Consider the following 22,427-nt stretch of genomic DNA (forward strand, 5'->3'; position numbering starts at 1 on the left):
GGAGGAGGAGGAGGAAGAAGATGAAGACGAAGAAGAGGAAGAAGAAGAGGAAGAGGAAGAAGAGGAAGAAACTTTCTTGAACAGAAGAGATCAAGTGCTACATTTGTAATGGTCTCATCTAAAGGGCACCAGGAACACATTAAGCATTGAACAAATTTGGGTTGTTATTCATCACAGCCTTGGAGAAGGCATACCTTGGAGAGCCACAGAACATACCTATAAGAAGGCATTAGAAAGAACCTACTGTAGGAGTTTGTATTGTTGAGCTCATTCTGAGGAAGTTTTAGAGAAGGGAGGCTTTGCTTTGGACTGGGTACTCTCATAAAGTAGACACAATCTTTCAATTGGGTGTCTTCAGAAACCTTAATTAGAAAGAAGGATGATTGAGTTTAAGAAAAAGTAAGAATAATTGGTGAAACACCAGTCATTTTATTAGTCTTAATATAGGGGTGTATGTGATATTCTGTGGTTTAGATAATGTGCATATCTTACCAGTATTCAGACATGATTAATCAGTTATTCAACCTTTGTTGTGATTCATCATAGGCACAAAGTGACTTTGTCAGACATGAATGTTCTGTGGAACTATTCATCTTATCATAAGGCTCATACATAACAGGAAGCTAGACTGTCTTGCTTTCCTCTTTCTCAATTGTATAATATTGTTAAATAATTATGTGTTTTCTTGTTTCTTCCCTGGAGTGTAAGCTGCCGAAGTGCATGCATTTTTTTTGTTACTATTGATAACCAAGAATCTAACCAAATTTCTGATTCCCATGAAAAATAATACTTCCTGGCAAAATGACCAGTAGTTCAATTGGTTCTTTAAACTTAGTTATCAGGGAGAACTTTCAATTTATTGTTTATTTCTAAAATCAAACAGTTTCCACATGTCTCATTAATTATATCTCAAGCCAAAGAAGAGCTTTCCACAAGATAAAATTTATTGATTTTTAAAGGTAATAATAATGAATTTTGCCTTATGAAGAAAAGATGATGCTTGATTCAAATGTCTCACTTATGCTGAATGAAGAATAGTCAAGAAGTAGGCTTCAGACATTTTCCATTGAATTGGATTCGAAGAGTGAAATCCAAAGCTCTAAGGAAAAGTGATATAAATATTTATACACAATTTGTATGAAATATAATCTTGCTCCTTCCTCGTCTAATTGTATAGTAAGGGATGGGAGCCTTGATTTGTAAGCTCCTGAGTTACACATGGGCCTGAGCTACTGAGATTTGCTTCTCATCTCACTAAATATTTCTATCACACCTTTCTGCCATGGAGATCCCTTTGTTTTATAACCATAGTGAATAATAATAGATTTTAGCAAAGACAGAAGAAACCTGTGCCCTGAGAGGTAGAAAGAGTTTATGTATCCTGGGAAAATCTTTTCCCTTCTCTGAATTTTAATGATCAGATCTATAAAATTATGACAATTTTGGTAACCTACTGACAGATTTTGGGAGACTCTGTAGAAATGCTGAATAAACTGTAAACAGGAATATCACCTAGCATGAGAAAAATACCGTAATGGTCAAGCAATAAAACAGAGGAGTTATGGAAAAATCAGTGAAAATGTATCAGCAGACTCATAATTACAAGGGAAAGTCAATTACTACATCTTACACGAAATTGCTGTCAATAGTCTTTACAGGCATATTTTATATAAAAGTGGGCTAGCTTCTTAAAAGCAAAAAACACCCCATATGAAACCCATTTGAAATGATGAAACATCTTTTCTATAAATACACCCAGTAAAAACTTGGGCAAGAATATTAAGTTTGGAGTCCATTTTTATATATGAAAGGGAATGACTCCTCCATGCCTACCCTACTACATATTATGGCTATGAGTATTATAAGGGCCTTGCTTTGGGAAATTGTTTTCTCATAGATGTAGGCTTGTATCCTTATTAATTGAAGTCTGAGAGTAACAGCATCTTCCTTGATGTTTGCTTTTCTTTCACTACACCTAGCTCCAGTCCAGTGTCTGGAATTCACCACATGCTTGTTAAACACTCATACGGCAAATGACAGTTAAGAAAGTTTTTGCAGTGCTCAGGATAAAACTTAGGGCTTTATGTCTGCTTGGCAAGGACTTGGTCCCTGAGCTACAGCTCTCAGTCCAAGAAACTGTTTTTGTAAAACTCTAGATTTCTGTACAGATATTAATTTATATTCTTGAGATAAAATGGGAAGCTAAGCCTGCTTCTTATATGGATAAAATTTGCAGGCTTATTTCTAAGTTGGACAAGTCGCAAGTCTCCCTAGGTTTGTTTTATGACATATAAAATGAGAATTAGATATCTTTATATCTACTGTGTAAGACCGTTTTGAATAGTAAAGAAGATAGTTCCTAAGTGGAACCAAACACAGTATCTGGTATATAATACATTCTAAGTTAAAATCACATATATTATTAAGTCTTAAAAAGATTATGATCATGTATTCTTTTAATACTTTATATTAGCTTATTTGTATATAAAGTCCTGTCTATATATATATATATATATATACATATATATGTATATATATATATATATATATATATATCATGTGGTAGTTTCCTTTTAAAACTTAATGTTATGTCACAGTTGTTTTTCAGAAACTTAACGTTAGATACATAATAATTTTTTTAAACTATATTGGTTTATGTGGGATCTGATTGTAACTCAATGGTATAGTTATCGCTAGCATGTGTAACACAGTGGATTCAGTTCCAAACACTACAATAAACAAATGAATCTTTAAGCAAAACATAAAGTCAAAGACTTTGGGTACAATATTCAGCAGAAGCATTACTGTGGCCTGAACAAGGAGGGAGGCATGTGTGTGAGGAGTGCTCTGGGCTCTTGCTTTATCACAAATATGGCCTGGGCTCACATTTTTAATTCCTGAGAAATCCAAGAAGAGAAAAGCTGAAGGCTTAAAGAAGCTAACTATGAGAGTGTGGATCAGACACTCTCTGTTATGGGGGAACTCCTCTGAAACGGTGCAGGAGGCATAGAATGGATTCCGGGACTGGCCTGGAAGAGAGAGAGATGAGCAGGAGAACAAAGGTGTACTAAAGATCAAGGCATGCCACAGACACAGGCTCTTAAGTGACACCACCATGGTGAAAGATGTCCGTTCTATTTGAGAAAACTACACGTTGTAATCTCATTACTGTACGAAGAGATGCTAAGAACTCTTTGAAAAATAGCGTGGGAAATATTTGCCAGGAAAGGGCATTGGAGCACTGACACTCATTGCCTTGTACCTGCAGCAACACAGCTGCATTGGCATAACCAAGTGCTTCTCAGAAAATATTAACTATAAATACACAATCAAGTATAGAAGCTAGGTATTGTCACATTTCATTTTGCCTAGTATTTACTCTCAGAGCTACGGTGCTGACATCTGAGAATTATTCCTCGAAAACATCTCTACTGCTTCCTAAGCACAGGGTACAGAATAACCAAATAAGCTGAAACAGCAACACAAAGGGCCCAATCTTCCTACTTCCAAACACAGAGAAGAAGCTACAGTAATGAAGGTAGCGAAGTAGTGGGATAGAGAGCATACGCACCAGAAGAACGGAGAGTTCAGAAACGGAATATTTATAGCCAAACTATTTTTGAATCAAAGTGCTAAGACAACTCAATGAAGGAAAGAATTGGCTTTTTTCACCGTGTTTCTGGGACAACTGGGTGTTCGTGTGCAAAACAATAAAGCTGAATGCCCTAACACTGTCAGCATCACACAAAACCCAAATAAACTGCACAGAGAAATGAAACTGTGCCAGGAAAATGAACGCAACTGAAAAAAAATGTATATTAAGTAAATGAAGTCAACCCCACTCTCTATGCTTTTTCTCATTGATAGTTTGTAGTTTTACATGTGCACATCGAGTCACATATATATGCGTGTGTGTACATATCTAAAAACACATGGAATGAAAACACAAGTGAAACATCTAGGGGACAAAAGGCCAGGAAAGGGAAGTGGAGAGTGTGATGAAGAACAGGCTCAATATTCCGTATATACGTGTGCAAAACCTTCAAAAACACTTAAAAGTCCAAATCTCATAATGCCCAGCATATTCAATCCTCATCACTGTAAACATACCCAAACAAAAGCAAAACCAAACCTCAAAATAAACCTTCAAGGACTTAGAAGTAAAATCCATCACTCTTTTATTGGATTAAAACATACTAGTCAATTTTCACATCCCCGAGTTAAATAATGACCCCCAAAGTACAAGTAATAGTTCAATTGTATTTCATCAAAATTAAAATCTTTTGTGTCTTAAAGGACATGGTTAGTGAAGTGAAAAGACAACCCTCATATTGGAGAAAAGATTTGAAGTTCAACATAGCTTATGGAAATTGTACACATAATAAAGGATACTTGCAATTGTGCTGTAAAAACACCGATATGAGTAGGGAGTAAGAAAGGAGTCCGAATAAGCATATAAATGACTATTAAGTCTACGAAATAATACCTATCATTAGTCATTAAGGAAACACACGACATAATGTCAGGTACCACTTCCTACTCATTGGCATGATTATCATCAAAATAATGGGTGATAACAAGCATTGGTAAAGGTATCTTGCTGGTGGCATTATAAAACATTACATCTGATTTGAGAACAGCTTGATGATTCTGAAAATGTTAAGCATAAACTTACCATATGCTCCCTAAAACGTCTACTCATAGAATTATGCTCAAAGAAAAATCAACAGTATATGTCTAAGTACATGTTTGTATGTGAAAGTCATAGCAAAATTATTCATGTTGGCCCTAAATGACAACAACCTAATGTCCATGAATGGATGAAAGAGTAAATACAATTGTCATATTATTCAGCCATAATAAGACATGAAGAATTAATGTTCCCTATGGTGTAGACGAGTCTTGAAAAACTCATCTGAGTAACCAAAAGCCAGAAATGAAAGGCTTCATATAGTTTCATTTATAGAAATTGTCTAGAATAGGTCAAATGTAAAAGCAGAAAGTAGGCTAGAAGTTTCCAAGTGCTAGCTGTCCAGGGTTAGAGGGGTTGATTTCTTTTTTATGAAAATTATCCTGATTTGACCTAAGTCATACTCCATGAGAAGGAATGCCCATACCTGACACTATTAGGGTATCCAAGAACCAGAGACTAGATAGCCCAGAGACATAGGGTAAAACCAGACACTACTGGTCAGAAAAAAAATCAATAAAATGACTCCTAATGATATTCTGCTATACTCATAGATCAGTGCCTTATCCAGTCATCATCAGAGAGGCTTCCTCCAGCAGCAGATGGGAACAGATGCTGAGACCCACAGCCTGACATTGTGCAGAGAGAGAATCTAAATGGGTGGTCTCCATCAAACCCATCCCCTCAGAGTTCAGGGAATTCCACAGAGATATTAAGAGCCCGAGAGAATGTAGTACACAGGGAGGACATGGCTCATTGGATCAACAAAGCAAGGTACATATGAGCTCCCAGAGACTGAGGCGGCAAGCACAGGGCCTGCAGGAATCTGCACCAGGTCTTCTTAGTATATATTACAGCTTTTAGCTTAGTATTTTTGTGAGACTCCTGACAGTGTCAACAAGTGGGTCTCTGACTCTTGTGCCTGCTCCTGGGACTCTTCCTCCTGTTGAGCTGTTTTGTTCAACTTCAGTGTGATAGTTTTTGCTTCATCTTATTGCATTTTATTTTGTCACATTTGATTGTTATCTCTTAGAAGACTGTTCTTTTCTAATGAGAGACAGAAAGGGAGTGGATCCAGAGGGGAGGCGAGGTGGGGAAGAGTAGAGGGAGGAGAAACTGTAGTCAGGATATATTGTATGAGAAAAGAATCTATTTCAATAAAAGAAAAATACATAGATAGATGATGGATGGATAGACAGACAGACAGACAGACAGACAGATTAAATGATTGCCCTGAGATCAAGTAGTAGTAGCCTTTAAGAAATGTGACTTATTCTTTACTATTGTATTAAAATTTAAAGTGTATTGTATTTAAATTTGAAGTTCTTAAGCCTAAGAGGTTTTTATTTGCCACAGCCCTTGAGGTTCAGGAGAGGAGGTTAGACAGTGAATCTTAACATAGGACAGAAGTGGAGGGTCAATACTAAGTTTGGGAGAAGAACAGTTACACACTTAGTTCTTCAAAGGACTTCCTATACATGTCATGGAATTATCCTGAAAACCTGAGAAATGAAGCCTTGTGATCATCCAGAAGATACTTTAGTACTGTAGGAGAAGACTGTAGAACGGGTTAACTGGCCCGAATGAGTCAGTAAACATGGAAAGAGCAATAGCAGCACTGATTGTGAAGACAAATTGACAATAAGCCGTCAACCATTCTGGGTTTTTCATTACCATCCTTGGTCAAAGCATCATATCCCAAGAAAACCCTTAGTCCTGAGAAGACCAGGATGCTTGTGTCTCCAGCTGGCAGCCACCACAAGTCATGTAGGCTATTATTTACTAAGGCCCACCATGCTAAGCCTTCTTTATGTATTATCTTTTCAATGAACATAGCCAATCTCTGGGGGTAAGCATGTGATTAAGATGTCCTAAACCACATAGTTTAAACATAAACCGAGATCACAACCCACGTCTCTCATAGTAGAGTCTTTATTTCCAACAATGTGTTATGAGAGACTGAAGCAAAATGTCAAGTGATAACATTTTTTTAAATAAATGCCGGGCGGTGGTGGCGCACGCCTTTAATCCCAGCACTCGGGAGGCAGAGCCAGGCGGATCTCTGTGAGTTCGAGGCCGGCCTGGGCTACCAAGTGAGTTCCAGGAAAGGCGCAAAGCTACACAGAGAAACCCTGTCTCGAAAAACAAAAAAACAAACAAACAAAAAAAAAAACAAAAACAAAATGCTGAAAAGGTTGCTTTAAATTTTGAAGTGAATTTTACACTCATTGTTATAATCACTCTTGAGAAGCATCTAGTTTCTTAGTTTGTTTAGCAAGCACTTATTACAAAATCTAGCAATAGATTGTGGTGATATTATGTTCCCCAAAATATCATGCACCCTAATAAACTTATCTGGGGTCAGAGAACAGAACAGTCACTAGATACAGAGACCAGAAAATGGTGGCACACACGCCTTTAATCCTATCACTTGGGAGGTAGAGATCCATCCGGATCTCTGTGAGTTCAAAGCCACACTGGAAAAAGCCAGGCATGATGACTCACACCTTTAACCCCAGGAAGTGATGGCAGGAAGCAGAAAGGTATATAAGGCATGAGGACCAGGAACTAGAGTTAGTTAAGCTTTTAGGCTTTTGAGCAACAGTTCAGCTGAGATTCATTCTGGATGAAGACTGAGAGGCTTCCAGTCTGAGGAAACAAAATTAGCTGAGGAATTGGTGAGGTGAGATAGCTGTGGCTTGTTCTGCTTCTCTGGTCTTCCAGCATTCACCCCAATACCTGGCTTCAGGTTTGTTTTTATTAATAAGACCCTTTAGGATTCGTGCTACAATAGATATCATTTCTTACTTTACGCAGCTTATGTGTGGCAACAGATTAGAAATATGAAACAGAAAATTAAAATATTGGGGGACTACATGTATTATGAAAGAAAGTTATGATTTAATATGAGAAATACCAGAGGTGAACTGTACCTGTGTTCAGGGAAGACTCTTTTTCTCTGGGAAGGTAGATTTACCACTTAAAAAAGAGATCAATTTAGGTTGAAGTACAAATGAAGAAGAAGCAATAGCCCTGGGAAAAGCCTGGGGACATCCTCTTGGAGAGGAGGAAATTTTGTCCAGAAACAGAAACAGGCTCTATATGTTTGAAAGTAACTGGAGAAGAGTTAGTGTGGCTGGAGCATAAGGAGTGAGTGAAGAAAAAACTGAGTGGAGGTATGAAGCTAAGGCTTGAGGAATCAGGAGACTTCTCAGTCTCTCTTACGGCAGGGATAGGACTCATCCTAAAGCCTTCTGACCTGGAATACTGAGACTTCTTGCTTTGGTCTGATCTTGCCAAGGGTGATTTTTTTCCAACATTTTTGAAGATAACTTTTGACATCTATTCTCTTAGTAAAACTAATATTCAGAGCACATTCAGAAAAGCTTCTCTTATGAACATGAAGGTGGGACTCAGTGTCCATTTCTATCCTCTCCATCACCCACAACCCTCAAGTTCAGCCAGTTCAGACCTGCCAAAGATTACAGAATCATATCACGAGTAATTGATATGCACTTTTTCAAAATAGTAAATATCAGTCAGCTGTTATGAGTCAGGTACACATTAGACTCTCTAAGGGGTTCTGATTTGGGTGTCGTGCCAACTTACATGTTGATGAAACAGTACACGCAGAAATTGGGATATGTAACATTATTAGAAGCACACAATGGGCTGACTCTTATGGAACATATGCGTTTCTTCTGCACAGACTTCTTTTGATAATGACTGCAGGAAATGACCTAAAACAAAACTCACAGATTAAACTTTCTATCCCCCAATGATCTGTTAACGACTTCTAACATAAAGTGTTGGGTATTTTCTTTCATGCAAAGGAGAGCAGTGGTAAAATGTCTCCCTTTTAAACCTCAAGTATCAAAACTATACTTTGATAAATTCAGCAAGCAGTACCTTTGGGATTAGCGTTTTGTAAGGTTACTGAGGCCATGTAGCCCAGACCCTAGGCTGTACGGGAAATCTGTTAGAAGGGAAGAGAACCATTTGGGAGAAATAATAATAAGGACTGAGCATTTTATAGTTGTTGTGGCAATGGTTTTATTTCTTCAAAGCCATATTTTAGCTGTGGCTTCTGGAACAGAATATAGTATTTGTTCTTATCCCAAACACTGGCTGTAGTTCAGGCCTCTGGGAATTAGGTTTCTGGAATAGAAAGGGAAGGAGTTGCGATGGTCAAATCATTCTAATATTTATCTATTATTTTGTTTTCCTCAGCAGCATAAAGTGATATAAGCTTTCCCTGCAGTATTGTGAATATTAGAATATCAACAGGAAGAAGGAAGGCTGGAGAATCAGAAGAACACTGTGTAGTGTACTGATCAGGCAGGTGCTGTAGCACTGACTCACTCTAGCAGTGGAGATCACAGGACATTCACATGCAGTGGACAGCACACTAGGCTTTTCTGTGCTCGGGAAGCCTCCAGTACCTCCCATTACAGAACTGTTGCCTAAGCTTCAGTCACTTCTTTTATGATTCCTTCCAAGTTCGTGTGATGTATTTCTTTAAAATATTTTTTTCTTTAAATTGACAATTTCTGAACTTTGCAAAGAATTTTCCTTAGGCATAATTGTCAATAATAAATTTGAAGTTGTGGTTACATTTTTTTAAAACATTAAAGGATATCAGTAATTTTTGAGACAAAAGATTCATTATCATATTAAGTAAAATAACGACATTACTCAACTTCTCTTAGGGAAATACTGTTTCTATCTTCTTTTTCAGTGATTAAGTCAGAATGGTATGTTTGATAGAGTCTACCAAGAACTGATGCTTTAATGGGGCATTCAAATATGCAAAAGTGACATCTAAAGTTGTATATAGGCATAAGAAAAATATTTATTTTTTAAAGATTTATTTTTACTCTATGCATATGAGTGTTTTGCACATATATATATACTGTATACATGTCTAATGCCCATGGAGGCCAGAAAAGTGAGGTGAATCCCCAGGAACTGGAGTTAAGAATGGTGGGTTCTGTGAACTGAACCTGGTCCTCTGGAAGAGCAGCCAGTGCTCTTAACCACTGAGCAATCTCTTTGGCTTCCACAAAAATATTTAATTAGAGAGAAGTATATGTATTTTAAGTAAATTTATAAGACAATGTTTCCCTGTGGTTTGGGGGGAGAGAGGATGATATGAATATGTTATTCATGTATGCAATAATTTTCCCCAAAATTTATTTTTTTTAAAGATTTATTTTTACTCTATGCATATGAATGTTTTGCATATATATATATTTAAAAATTAGATAAAATTATATACTCAATAACACAAATTGAAATAGCATGTGTCCCCAAACACTATTAACTAGAATCTAGAAAAAATAGGTTGGGGTGTCTCTAGGAGAGAAGAAAAGGCATTGTGAAGCATGCAGAACATCATCCTGGCAACACTAGGAGTCACTGCTTTAAGCAGAAAGACATTTCACTTAGGTTTATGTTGTGCAGATTCCATTCTCAAGATTAAAACAGAGGTTGGCAAACGTTTTCTCTTGAGAGCTAGGTGGTAAATATTTTTGTGATTTTTTTCAGCTCTCTGGCTTCTGCTGTAACCACTTAACTTTGCAGTGACCTGGAAACAGCCATGGGTACAAAGGGAGCAGCAGGAAGGAGCACATTTTGGTCCCAAGAAAACCCTGTTTTCTAAAGCAAGTGACTGTGGTGTGCCAGTACTGAAGCAGGTTGACTGTAAGGGAGTCAGTGGGATAGGAAGAAGAAAGGAGACATTGAACAGGGAAAAATTAAGAACTTCCCTTGCCAGTGGTAAAGGGGTATGAGAGTGTCTGATCAATCCCCAGGATTGATTTTGACAGTGATACTGATCATATGAAACCGACATCATGAAGATTGAAAATGGCCAGATGCTAACTGTTCCACATGGTTTAAAATAAAAGAAACTACAAGAGTGGAAAATTATTATTATACAGAAGTGAACTTACCTGAGGAGATGTGTCACCAATAACATCTGTAATAAAAATGTTAAAATATCTAATAAAACAATGAGGTGTTGAAATGCTCACTGTCAGTCACATAAATATTGACCATAGAACTGAGAAAGTTGTCTCCTTAACACAGAGTTACAAAACATGCCTCATCCCCACATTTGTTTCCTTTCTCTCTTCTTGTTCAAGACCCTCTTGGGGTGGAGAGATGGTTCAGCAGGTAAGAGCATTTGTTGCTCTCACAGAAGACCTGGGTTCGATTTCTAGCATCTACATGGCGACACACAACCATCTGTAACTCTAGTTCCAGAGGATCTGATACCCTCTTCTGGCCTTCATGAGCACCAGACACAGACATACAAACAGGCAAAACACTCAAACATATAAAAGAATATACCTTTTTAAAAAGCCTTAATATTTTGTCTGAAAACTCAGCCTTGATCTATTCCTAGATTTAGTGCTGACCTTAGGCAGGGGGGACGTAAACCCAAGCTTCATTATCAGGGACTCAGCAATGTCATACACTACTGGGATACATAGGTATTGAGTAGATTTGTTTCAGAGAAAGGATGAATTCTTCATATCATCCTAGCTGTTTGTAGACAGACCCTGTAGACACCACCTTCATTGGCTATTTCTGTCTCTAATAAAATCTTTCTCTCTATATATTTTCTACCTGTTGATAAGGAAGCTTCTTTTTGTGGAAATTCTATGACAGTAGTTACCCACATTATTAACACTTCTTTTACCTTCGTAGTTTACATTCTACTTCACAACCTTGATTTCTTTCGAGCACTGCTTCTGGGACATCCCTTCACCCGTCCCTCTGCTCTCCCAATGATGTGACAAATCACACCATCTGCTTCTATTGTTGTCAGGTTCATGCTGAGACGTTCAAGAGATCTTAGCATTTATAGTCCTTTAATAGTATGCTATTTTCAAACCTGATGCTGCTCTGTTCAGAATGCTTTGTGTATGCACACCAGCTACACACTGTAAGAGTCAAGGGGAAAGAACTAGAAAGAAGAGTGAAAGAAACACTGATAGTCAACACAGAGGCCAAATTATCTCTCATCTATTGATTGCCGTCCTCATAGGCCATTGCTTAAAAACCTGAGTCTAAAGCTGTCTGTGGTAGATCTCTTGTAATATTTTTTAAAAAAGGACAAAAATGGAGTTAACCACTCATATCCATTCTGGTTAAGATCTTAAATTATTCATCTCAGAGAAAAAACTCAAGTTTCCAAAAATTTCTACATCTAAATAGGAGTACTTATTTATTTGCTCCCCTACCCTGGAATATTAAATGCTCATTCCTTCCCTGGAGTTCTTTGACAGATTCTTACATAAGAAGTAGCTAGTAGCCAAGAAAGCCAGGAAGAATGCTTTTGACTTTTCCATGGAGAGCAACGCAATTCCTCTGCCTGGATTCCTTCAGCCCGGAGTTTCTTAGCAAGTCCCTAGACGTAGATTCTGCTATGAAACCAGTGGTGATGGCCCCATTGTGAAAACCTCAAGCCTTATTATGATGTCACTCTGCAAGTGTTCTATTGCCACGTGACACCAAAAGTCACCATGTTATGAAGCACCGAGAAGACTTCCAAGAGAAAACGTTTCTTGTTGACAGACTAGAGTGATACCTTGTTCTGTTTCCTTTTTTGACTGTCATTTGGTTGCATAGAAGTGCATTCTGCTTTTTCTCTATAAGGAGGAGACGAAGGCATAAAACACTAACTCAGAATGAGTAGCTCTGGGGACTCTTTTTGCAAAGCTTACATGTTTGCCTTCTACTCTCTTTTCCCTCAACCTTAAGATTCTGATTCAGTGTGTCCAGAGCGAAGAACTAATAGAATATGGATCCACAACTTTGAACTAGAGGGTTATCTTCCATCCCTTTCTCCAATACTCCCTAGAGGCAATTACTACTTTATTATCCCTTACCATACCCATTCCTACCTCTCTGGACATATCCAAATTTAACCCAAGACATTTAGATAAATGGAGCCCTGGCCATGGAAACTCAAGAGCATTATATGCTATTTCTATTATTATGTTTGGATTTGAAGATCACACACACACACACACACACACACACACACACACACACACACACCAGTGATTCTACAATGAAGGGTGTAACATGACAGATTCAATGAAGCTTAGCTCAGATCTTTATGAAAATGACACCGTGAGAAAATCAAGCTTACCTTTTAAGAAAGTTAAGATTAAAAAAAAAAAAAAACCTAAGATCTGTTCTCAGTTTTCCTAGGAACATGAAGTTATGAGTACTATGGCCTGTTTGGCCAGAGTGAACTGTCTTGGAATAGATGGTTCTTTGTACAGAGCAATAGAGTAAAAAGAAAAGTGAGATCAAGAAGCTTAGCTGTCCACTCTTGGCCAAACAGTTTTAACGGGGTAAGTTCTGCCTCCTTTCAGAGCCTCGGTTTCCCACTTGTGATATAAGCTGCCAGTCTTGTGGACTTTGAAAGTCATCTCCAGATTGTGAGGCATGATGTACAAATCACTTTGGACATACATTAGGACAAATCCTGTCAGGCCATATTTGGGATATCATGGTAAGTTCTGGATTCTCCACTTAGAGTGGGACTTTGTGGGCTGCCAACATGGCCAAAAATCTGGACATTAAGTCTTATGACTAGTAGAAGAACTGGGGCAATTTGCTATGGAAGTACAGATTCAGAAAGACACTAGAAGATCTTTGAATGCCGTGGGGTTTTCAAGTAGAAGACCAAATTCATTTTTCAGTTTGAGGGTGAAGATAGAAGGAAGGGTAGCTGACCTTCACATCATGTCTCACAATAACTCGTAGTGTCTTGATTCTACAGCTGAAATAACCAATGCCAAAAAAGAATACGGGATTCCCTCTAGGTTCCTAGCACAGAAGTTAGCAGCAGCCGTATTCAAATCCAGAACTCATGAATGTAACCATTCTGTGATCTAGCCCTTTGAATCAACATAAACACAGAGAGGTCAGGGCATATCCTAGTCTACTGCATCATGTGCGTCTAGCCCCAAGCCTGGCGCTTGTGTGTCAGTTCTTGTTGCTCAAAAGATTATCTGAACAAATAATGTTTCTGAATACTCAACATGCCTAACAAAAAGCGGGCTGAATTGTGGGGACCTGAATTCCTTATTTTAGAGGCAATTGAGGTAAAATCAAAGGTTTAATCATCATCTCTTAGAGGTGTTGACTCAGCCTTCTCTTTGAATTGTAAGCTGAAGGAGAAATTTCTCTCTAATGCTGTAATCTTGTGGCTTTATGGTTTCTGCCCTCTTTCCCCTCAACCTCTCTCCCTCCCTCCTTCCTTCCCTCCTACTTTTCTTTCTCTCTTTCCCTCCCCTTTCTTTCTCTTCCTTCTCTCTTTTCTTCTTTCCTCCACTATCTCACTTTCTGTTTTCTTTCTCCCTTTCTCTTTTTCTTCCCATAGAGTCTAACTAGCTACACCGTTCAGGCTGGTCTCAAGCCTCAAACTCACAACCCCCTGCCTCAGTCTTCTAAGTGTTACGATCACAGGGATGCTAAATCTCACCTGGCATTTTTTTGAAAACATGCTTTAATAGCAGCCATAAAATGAATTTTCAGATTGCCCTGTACCTGAAAATAATATGCCACCATCTCTGAGATGACAGTGTCTCGGTGTTCCTTAGGAGGCAGGAAGTCAAAGGGACTGTTGTCTGGTAAAGACAGCAGCAGATGGGAGCTATACGATGAAGACAGAGGAAAAGATAAAAACAGATACAAAAGGCACATGATGCTGAGTTGATGAAGAGCAGTGAGGGCTCGAAGGTGAAAGTGACCAAGTAGGGAAGTGTTCCCCCATCCCACCCCTGTATTTTCATTCTTTCAAACAAGAGAGTTGAATTTTAAGACCCATCACCCAAACCATCCAAACCCCACAGCATACGCCTGGAACCACTTCTCATAGTTTTCATATTAAAGGAGAATTCTCAAAGCACGTTCCCTAGAGATTTTTCAAGAGGGAAGTGAGATGAAATTAGATGGCTGTTAAATGTAATACATGGTGCTCTTGTGATGTCTTTCCTAGTACATGGCAACTTCACAACAGAAAGAGAGCCCGTGGAGAGCAGGGGTACTCTGCACTTCCTTACTGCTGTTCCACCAGAGTGCACCACAGTGCTTTAGAAGCTCAGTAAGTTTTTATTGGATGGATGATACAGTCAAGAATGTCAAGAATGACCAGAGAATATCAATGATTATGTACTGAAGCAGTAGCGTAAGACTGAGTTTTGTTATTAGGGATCAACTTTTTAAAAACAACAGAGAGATAAAATTTGATCTATTGGCATTTGTACAACAATGATTTGCTTCTCTTCCTAGGTACTTCAGACTAACACACATGGTGGAGGGTGGAAATAGGGAGTCCTGACTCAGAACACTTGCCAATGTGATACATTAGGGATGGCAGAAGATTCTGGACAAAAGAAAAAACAAACAAAACATTTTCTAGTTACCAGAACTAAAGGCTTCTGTCTTATATGTGAAAACTTTTCTTATTTTTCCAGGTTTCAGTAATGAACGTATATGAACCAACAAGTCACAGAATTTATTTCCCTGGCTGGATCAAGAACAAAAACCGTGGTTTAGGCCCTTTGAGCTACTAATTCTTACTTTCAGCCAACAAAGAAACTTCTAGCAAAAGTAACATCTAATGGTTTTTTGACCATTAAAATATTCTGAAATTTAAGAATTTTCTTTAGGTCCATTTTATTTAAAAAGTAATTAAGTATATAAAAAGGCATTCTTTTCCTGAGAAATAATCATATTTCATGTGTATTCAGAAGCACTTTACCCCTCCAAGGGTAAACATTTCAATTCATCAACATTTGCTTCATAAGAAGAAAGTAAAGACAAATGACAGTTGCTAAGTCTACAGGCGTTTTCTCAGCTTCTATAGGCATTTCATGCTCCACCATCCTGATTCAGGAAACTTGTTTCTGCTTGTCCGTGAATCCCAAGCGAGTGACTACAAATGAAGATTCTCATAGTTGGTGATGTAATATACAAAAGAAAAAAAAATAACTCCCAGTCTGCCGTAGTCAATTCAAATCCCTTGAAGTTACAGTTTTACTTTGTTTTCAACAGAATCAAAATAACTTAAAAGCTTCTTTTTTTAAAATAGAGATTATAATTTGGGGGAAAAGCATAGGGTGGGAGAAGCTGAATAAAATGTCAAGGATACCACACACATGTTACCCATCACATATAACATTTTTTTTTTAAGAACTGGTGGTTATGTGCATTTGAAGATTTGGCTTTAGTTGTATTCTGTTTCTTGGTATGATACCGTCACGTCCTTTAAAAAAAAATTTTTTTTTTTGAGCATACTGTCTCAGTCTGGATAAGTACCCAAACCCTCTTGTGGTACCTCCAGTGCAGCGAACCGTGTTAGGTTCAGCACTCGGGTCGTCTGCAGATTTTTAGCCTACAGAACAAGGTATCAGACCTGTTTCCAGCTGCTGGGTCTGTTGTGGAGTGTGCAATGCAAACTGAAGAGAAGTGGGTTCCCCGAGACCCCAGCTGTTCACTGGGGCACAGCAGACAGCTTGATGGGCTTCCTGAGGGGAAAAATGGAGCAGTTGGTGTGAAGCTGGAGAATCGCAACCAGCTTATGCTTTGGGAAGAGAAACAGTATTCATCTGAAAATCCTGTATATCAGGAGGAGGCTGCTCCTGAGAGCAAGTGTATAACACATTAAATTCTAAGAACAAACGAACAGAAAAAAAACTACATGCAGTTTATTTATACACCCTAAACATAAAAAAGAAGAAATCTGTATTTTTAACTTGGAAAAAACTAAATTTTTGAGCTAGATTTTTCTGGTAGGTTCAAAATCTTTGATATATAACTATTCTTCTCCCAGTCACAACTTATTATGAGTAAATATTTTATATTTTGTAATATTTATCAATGGTTCTAAGCTACCTTGATTATGAGGATTTAGCTATTTAATTTAAAAAAATTTTAAATTTCTTATTATTTGATACTTTCACACATCCATTTCCTTCTCTCATCCCCCTCTTTCTTCTCTCTTCTGCTGGAGCCCACAAGGCCCTCTCCATTTGCCTTTCTCCTTTTGCATATGATGAACTACTTTAATATGAGGTGTCCTTGCCTAAGCCTGGGTAGAAGGTAATCTATTAGAGCAAGGGCGACTTATTAGTGGGTACACCACCGAAGAAAATGACACTCTCTCCTCCAACACTCTGGCCTTTATTTTCCAGGGCCCTTGATGCCTGCATTGACTCTATACATGTTCTTAGGGGCATGCCAAATGAATCTAAGGCTAAAAGCCAAATCGTTACAAGACTCAAATAAACTATATTCTATTGGTCAATAATTACATAAAAATATTAAATAATCAACAAAATCTATCAATTATATCTGAGATGCCTTTAAAGGACTGTCTAGCCTGCTAGATGCCACTAGCTGAAATGCTAGATAAAACAGAAACCCACCTGATAAGATTTTAACAAGAAAAAGGCAATATTTGTATGCTTTGTATATAAAGATATACTTTACTCTTCATAATATTGTTTCAGAGAAGACAATACAAGGTTCTTCAGGGGTTGAAGGGTTAAGTTGTACCCAGAATCCCCCAAAGACCACCAAGAGACCAAATCCGATGCAAAAGCAAAGAGTTTTTTTTTTATTATTTCCAGTTAACTCAGGCCTCTCAGTCTGTCAGAAGCAACAGCAGATCAGGAGAGACCCTGAGTAACCATGGGACAGAGTTTTTATATGGGGTAAAGCAAGAGCAGGTGTCTTGGGGTCTACAGACTACATAGGAACAGACTCAGGCTTGGTTTATGCAAGTGGCAATCATGTTAGTAACTTTCAATTGGCTAGGGTTAGTTGGGGGATTACAGTTATCCATTTGGGGGCAGGCCTGGACAAGTCCCAGGCTTTATCCTTGAGCTGCTGTGGAGGCTGGCTGGCCCAGCACATATTGACTGTGGGAGCTGGCTTGGTGTGTCCTATCTCCCTTGTTCCTACTGACAGGTGCATAATTGTCTTTGTTCATGGCTCTCTCAGAAACTGCTTGCTCAGTCTCATGAAATTGAGGCCTGATCTCTGAGAGAAGCCTGATCAGCTTGTTATGGCATCTGCTTGGTCCTTTCAAAATAAGACAAAAACGTCTTTAAAAAACCAAAAGAGGTTATGAAACCCTTCAGCAGAAATTCAAATGCCTCCCCAAGTTAGCACTTGCCAAATCAGAATGCACCATATTTTATCATGTTGCACTTTACTTTTCAACTGTACTGTTTAAAAATTTTGAATTATGTGAACTGAGAAATCTCTCCACCATGTGTATAATGACAGTTTTAAAAAAAATGAGGCCATGAATTTGAGAGAGAACAAGAGGAGGAACATGGAAAGGATTGGAGGTCAGAAAGGGATGGAGGGAAATGGTGTAATTACATTTTAATTTCAAAACTAAAATATATTTTTAAAGAATAGCTAACCATATAAAAATATGAGGCCAAACTCTAACAACTAGGAGTAAGGCACAGGATCCCTTTGCAAAAGCTAAAACTAAAACAACTGAATGGAATCCTTGATGGATGTGGTTGCTTATCAGCAATCCATTCCCATTGCAATAAAGGAAGCAGTGGGGATCTCTCGGATCTACCACAGTAGAATGAAGCCAGCTTCTCCCAACTAGGAATGCCTTTCTGACCCATCACTCTCATGTAAATTGACCTTCTGCAGTGGACAAGCTGTAACTCCAGAGAAGGACACCTCACCCTGGTTACTCCAGTGGCTTACCAGCCTGCTCCTAGTGGGAGTTGAAGGATTAGACTACCTACAAAAACTGTTCTTGCTTATTTTCCTTATGTGCCGAAACCCCTTGATTTCATTGTTTTAATATTTTGTGCTCGAGTCTTTGCAGTAGGTCTGACTGCCACAGTTCCAGCTGACTGATAATATGGCAAAAGCATCTATTCGTACTCCTTTAGCTCTCTTACACAGGATATATTGCATTTATCTATTGTAAATGGTCCCAGAACCATCTTCCAATTCTTTCCTGTGAAAGATTTGAACAGATCGAAGGGTCTCCTGGATCCTAATTAACTACATCTTTAAACATCAAAGAAGGGCTGGAATGCCAGTGACTTTTTGGAGCATAGTGTTCCAACTTTAAGGAATTCAAATTCTGGGAGGTTGTCTGATCCTTCCTCTCCTGATTCCCTCAGAGGATTCATTTCCACTCTCATAGAAAAAAAGAACATGGATGAGAAAAAAAATCACAGCCCACTTTATGATGCTCTGGAAATACAAATGTATGGACCAAACTGATGCTCCACAACTCTAAAAGGGATATGAGGATCAGAGGGAGATGTAGTAGGAAGCTCTAAAGGGCTGCCATAGTGGGATGCGTTAGACCTTGGTCAGCTCTCTTGAGCTTCAGGATTATACATAAGTCTTCATCAATCCCTGTCTAGCTCACTGCTAAGACTTTCTATGAGTCTCAGTCTGGCTCTGGTCCACACCATCTTCCTCTCCCTATGCTGTGTCTGGGTGCCTCTTTCTCACCTCTGAACTTATGGTAGAATCTGCAGCAGGTGGAGATCTTCAGCTTACTTTTCACAACCTCTGTTAATGTATTTAGAAGAACCAATAGAATTATAAATGATTATGACTGACTATAAATGAATATACTGACATTGTGCATGGAGGCAAAGGGACAAATGGGATACAGAAAATGATGACTGAATGAGCTTGGGATTCAGCTTCTAGACAGAGGTCTGCTGAGCCTGTGAGCATCAACCCTGCACAATAAAGCTCTTTCCTGGATCATATCAGATTGGGTATCTTATTTCCCAATCTACCCCTTTGCTCACAATACCTGGACTATAGATGAGACTGTTTCTTACTCTCCTAAAGTATAGTCCATGATCACAGCTAGTGATTGATAATATATTATTACTTGGACCCAAGCCCATGACTGCAAAGTTCATATTCTTAACCTTCATGTTAATTTATTGTTCCCTTACTTATGAGGCATAGCTTCAAAGAGAGCCATGGGTATTTCTTAAATTGCTTGCACATTACTTGAAGGATTTTATTACTGTATAAAAAATTCTCTGGAATATGTTAACATGAAATATGTTACTGAATCAGAATAAAATGATTAAATCATGTTCTTGATGAGTAAGTCCTCACATAATCATTTTATGGTAATAATAGCCAGCCATTCTATAACCAAAAGCAAAGGGCTGCATTGAGTTCATCGTAAGAATTGTGGTATTTGTATTCACCATAATGCTGTGAGTAAGCAATATTTCCTTTTGTAAAAATGAGAGATTTGAGACACACAGAAAATGAAGTGACTCATCCATTTGCGTATTATGACAAAGCTGGAGGCCAATAGAATCCTGACTTTGGTGCTTTTGACCTCTCTTCTATATACATTGATTAATAATCATTTGAACGTAAAACAACTTCCGTAAAAGCAGCCTTGATATAAAAAAGTTAATTCTTAGCAAAACACAAAATTATATGGCAAAACACATTTAGTTTGGATGACTGTGTATGATCCTAAATTACATCTTCTACACAATACAGGATGAAAAGAAGAGCTTTTGTTGTAGATAGAAAAATGCATCTGTGATGATTAATCTTGACTGTCAACTTTATTGGATTAGGAGTCATCTAGGTGACTTGATTCTAGGTGGATCTGTGAGAGCATTTCCAAATAGGTTTAAACTGAAGTGCCAGCACCTCCCATGATGCTGGCAGCACCCTCCCGTGAAATGTAGTTCTGGACTGAATAGAAAAAGAGAAAAAGGAAAAGCAAAAATAACAGCTGAACACCAGGATTCATTTTTCTGCTTCCTGACTGGACACAATGTGACAAGGTACCTCATGTTTCTACCACCAGAGGGACTATGCCCTGTCCAACTGTGCACCACAGTAAACACTGTCTCTCTTAAATGATTTTTTCTTTGTCATTATGTCCTAAAAATGAGAAAATTAATACACATGTTATCTTAACTTAGGATTATGTAAATTTATTAGTTATGTACAACATTTTGTAAGAATAGACACTTTTTCCCCCAAACAGGTTTTCATATAGAATAAAATCAAAATGACTCATTTGGAGTTTTTTTTTTCCCCCAGCTCTTAATCTGTGCCAACTGACTTGGGGCTTTCTTCAATGCTTTGTATAAGAAAATAATTGCCAGATTCAACTCCCACAGCAAAAATGGGATTATCATGATTGTCCTTCTTGGGAAGGTGGAGCACAGAAAAGGGGCCTTATATTTATCTTCATATGGAAGATAAGTTTACTAAATGATTCCAAAATATGTTCGAGTCCTCAATAAACATGAAATGGGTAAGTGCATGACACAGTTTAAAAATTGTTAAATCTTGTGTTGGTCATAAATTAGTTAATCAACATTGATTTCTAAATAAAATATCGACACAAACTTGTCATGAGCATACCTGACTGATTATTTCTGACAAGAGGACTTCTGTTCACAACAGAGATTATTTCTGACAAGAGGACTTCTGTTCACAACAGAAATTAGTTGAACGCCAGTCACCTTCCAGGGACCTCTTAGAAAATTTCATTATACAGAAGGGAGTTGGGGGTGAATGGTTGACTCCAGTCCTGAGATCAGGTGATCAGGGACTTATTGTCAGACAGAAAAGTAAATAACAATGTAAATCAGAGTAGTTTATCGTTGTTGTGAAAGAAGTCTAGGATTTTCTGGACACAGGTTCTTGGTTGAGAAGTCAAATGGAAGTACTATGGCTAATTGTTCTTGAAGTACCGAAAGTGGTGGAAGGCAGTGATATGGAGGCAAGAGAGCTGCTCTGACTTGTCTGAGACCGTTTAGGTTCTGTGTTCCCTCCTCTCCAGATGTGTCATCTCTATTAAGAAATGGCCATTTCCATGAACAGAACCCCAAACAAGTTTAAAAAGACTTAGTGAGTCATTGAGAAAAAATTCCTTTGAGAGATGATTATGTAATATGACCTAAATGAATACTAGTTTACATTTGGCTGGCATATTAACATTCCTTAGTGTGTTCACATCTTTTGAGTCAGTTGACTAACATATAAGCTTCAGGAGGGCAGTGTCATCTCATTTTATAAAGACAGAGACCGGGCTTTAGATTAATTTGTCCAAGACCCCAGAACTACTGAATGACGGTATGACAAAGCTTTAGAGACAGGTCCTTGGGTTCAGCACTCACTTTCACACAATAGTTTCATCTTCATGTGGGTTTGGTGCCGTGATCAGGGTGTCTGTTATCATTTGCTATTTGATTTTTTTTATTTAGATTCTTCTTCAACAGGACAACTTCCAGGACACGTTATAGCATGGGCCCTAAGCTTATACGTGCATTCGCTGATCCTAGCTGCCATGGTTTGAACACACCGTGAACGCACACTCTCCAGTAGGAAATGAGCTGCTCAAATATGGTGGTGTAATGAAAGGAGCAAATCAGAGGGACAGACAAGCACCTGGGAGTCTGCTTCTTCTCTCTAGGAAAACATCTGGCATTCTTGAAGCACTAGAATTATGATCTGTGTGAGTATGTTAAACATCTGCTGGTGTGCAGACTGAGTGGTCCCTGATTCTTTGACATTGATTGTTTCCAAACAAGGCTAACTAAAAGTTCAAGTGTATGTGAGTGGATCAAGAACTAGAAATTTAGTCTGAAGAGGTTCCTCAGTGGTTAAGGACCACATTTGATTCCCAGCACACACATAGTGGTTCAGA

The 22,427-nt window shown here is 38.2% G+C and overlaps 1 protein-coding gene across 6 annotated transcripts in view; it reads right to left on the reverse strand.

Annotated features, from left to right (window-relative positions):
* Positions 1–922: 922 nt before the first annotated feature.
* Positions 923–22,427, reverse strand: part of Spink7 (serine peptidase inhibitor Kazal type 7) — a 38,619-nt gene continuing 17,114 nt past the window's right edge. For 2 of the 6 annotated variants that reach the window (XR_009375301.1, XR_009375303.1), the window contains exons 3-5: positions 10,645–10,670; positions 8,300–8,430; positions 923–1,099 (exon numbers count right to left, since the gene is read on the reverse strand). The gene's annotated coding sequence lies outside the window, so the exon portion shown is untranslated. Of the gene's footprint in view, positions 1,100–8,299; positions 8,431–10,644; positions 10,671–11,396; positions 11,664–11,993; positions 12,166–22,427 lie in introns of those variants that run through there. The other 4 variants (XR_009375302.1, XR_009375304.1, XR_009375300.1 and 1 more) reach the window with 3 other exon arrangements.

The sequence above is a fragment of the Peromyscus eremicus genome, chromosome 19 (genome assembly GCF_949786415.1).
Source record: "Peromyscus eremicus chromosome 19, PerEre_H2_v1, whole genome shotgun sequence".
NCBI lineage: Eukaryota > Metazoa > Chordata > Mammalia > Rodentia > Cricetidae > Peromyscus > Peromyscus eremicus.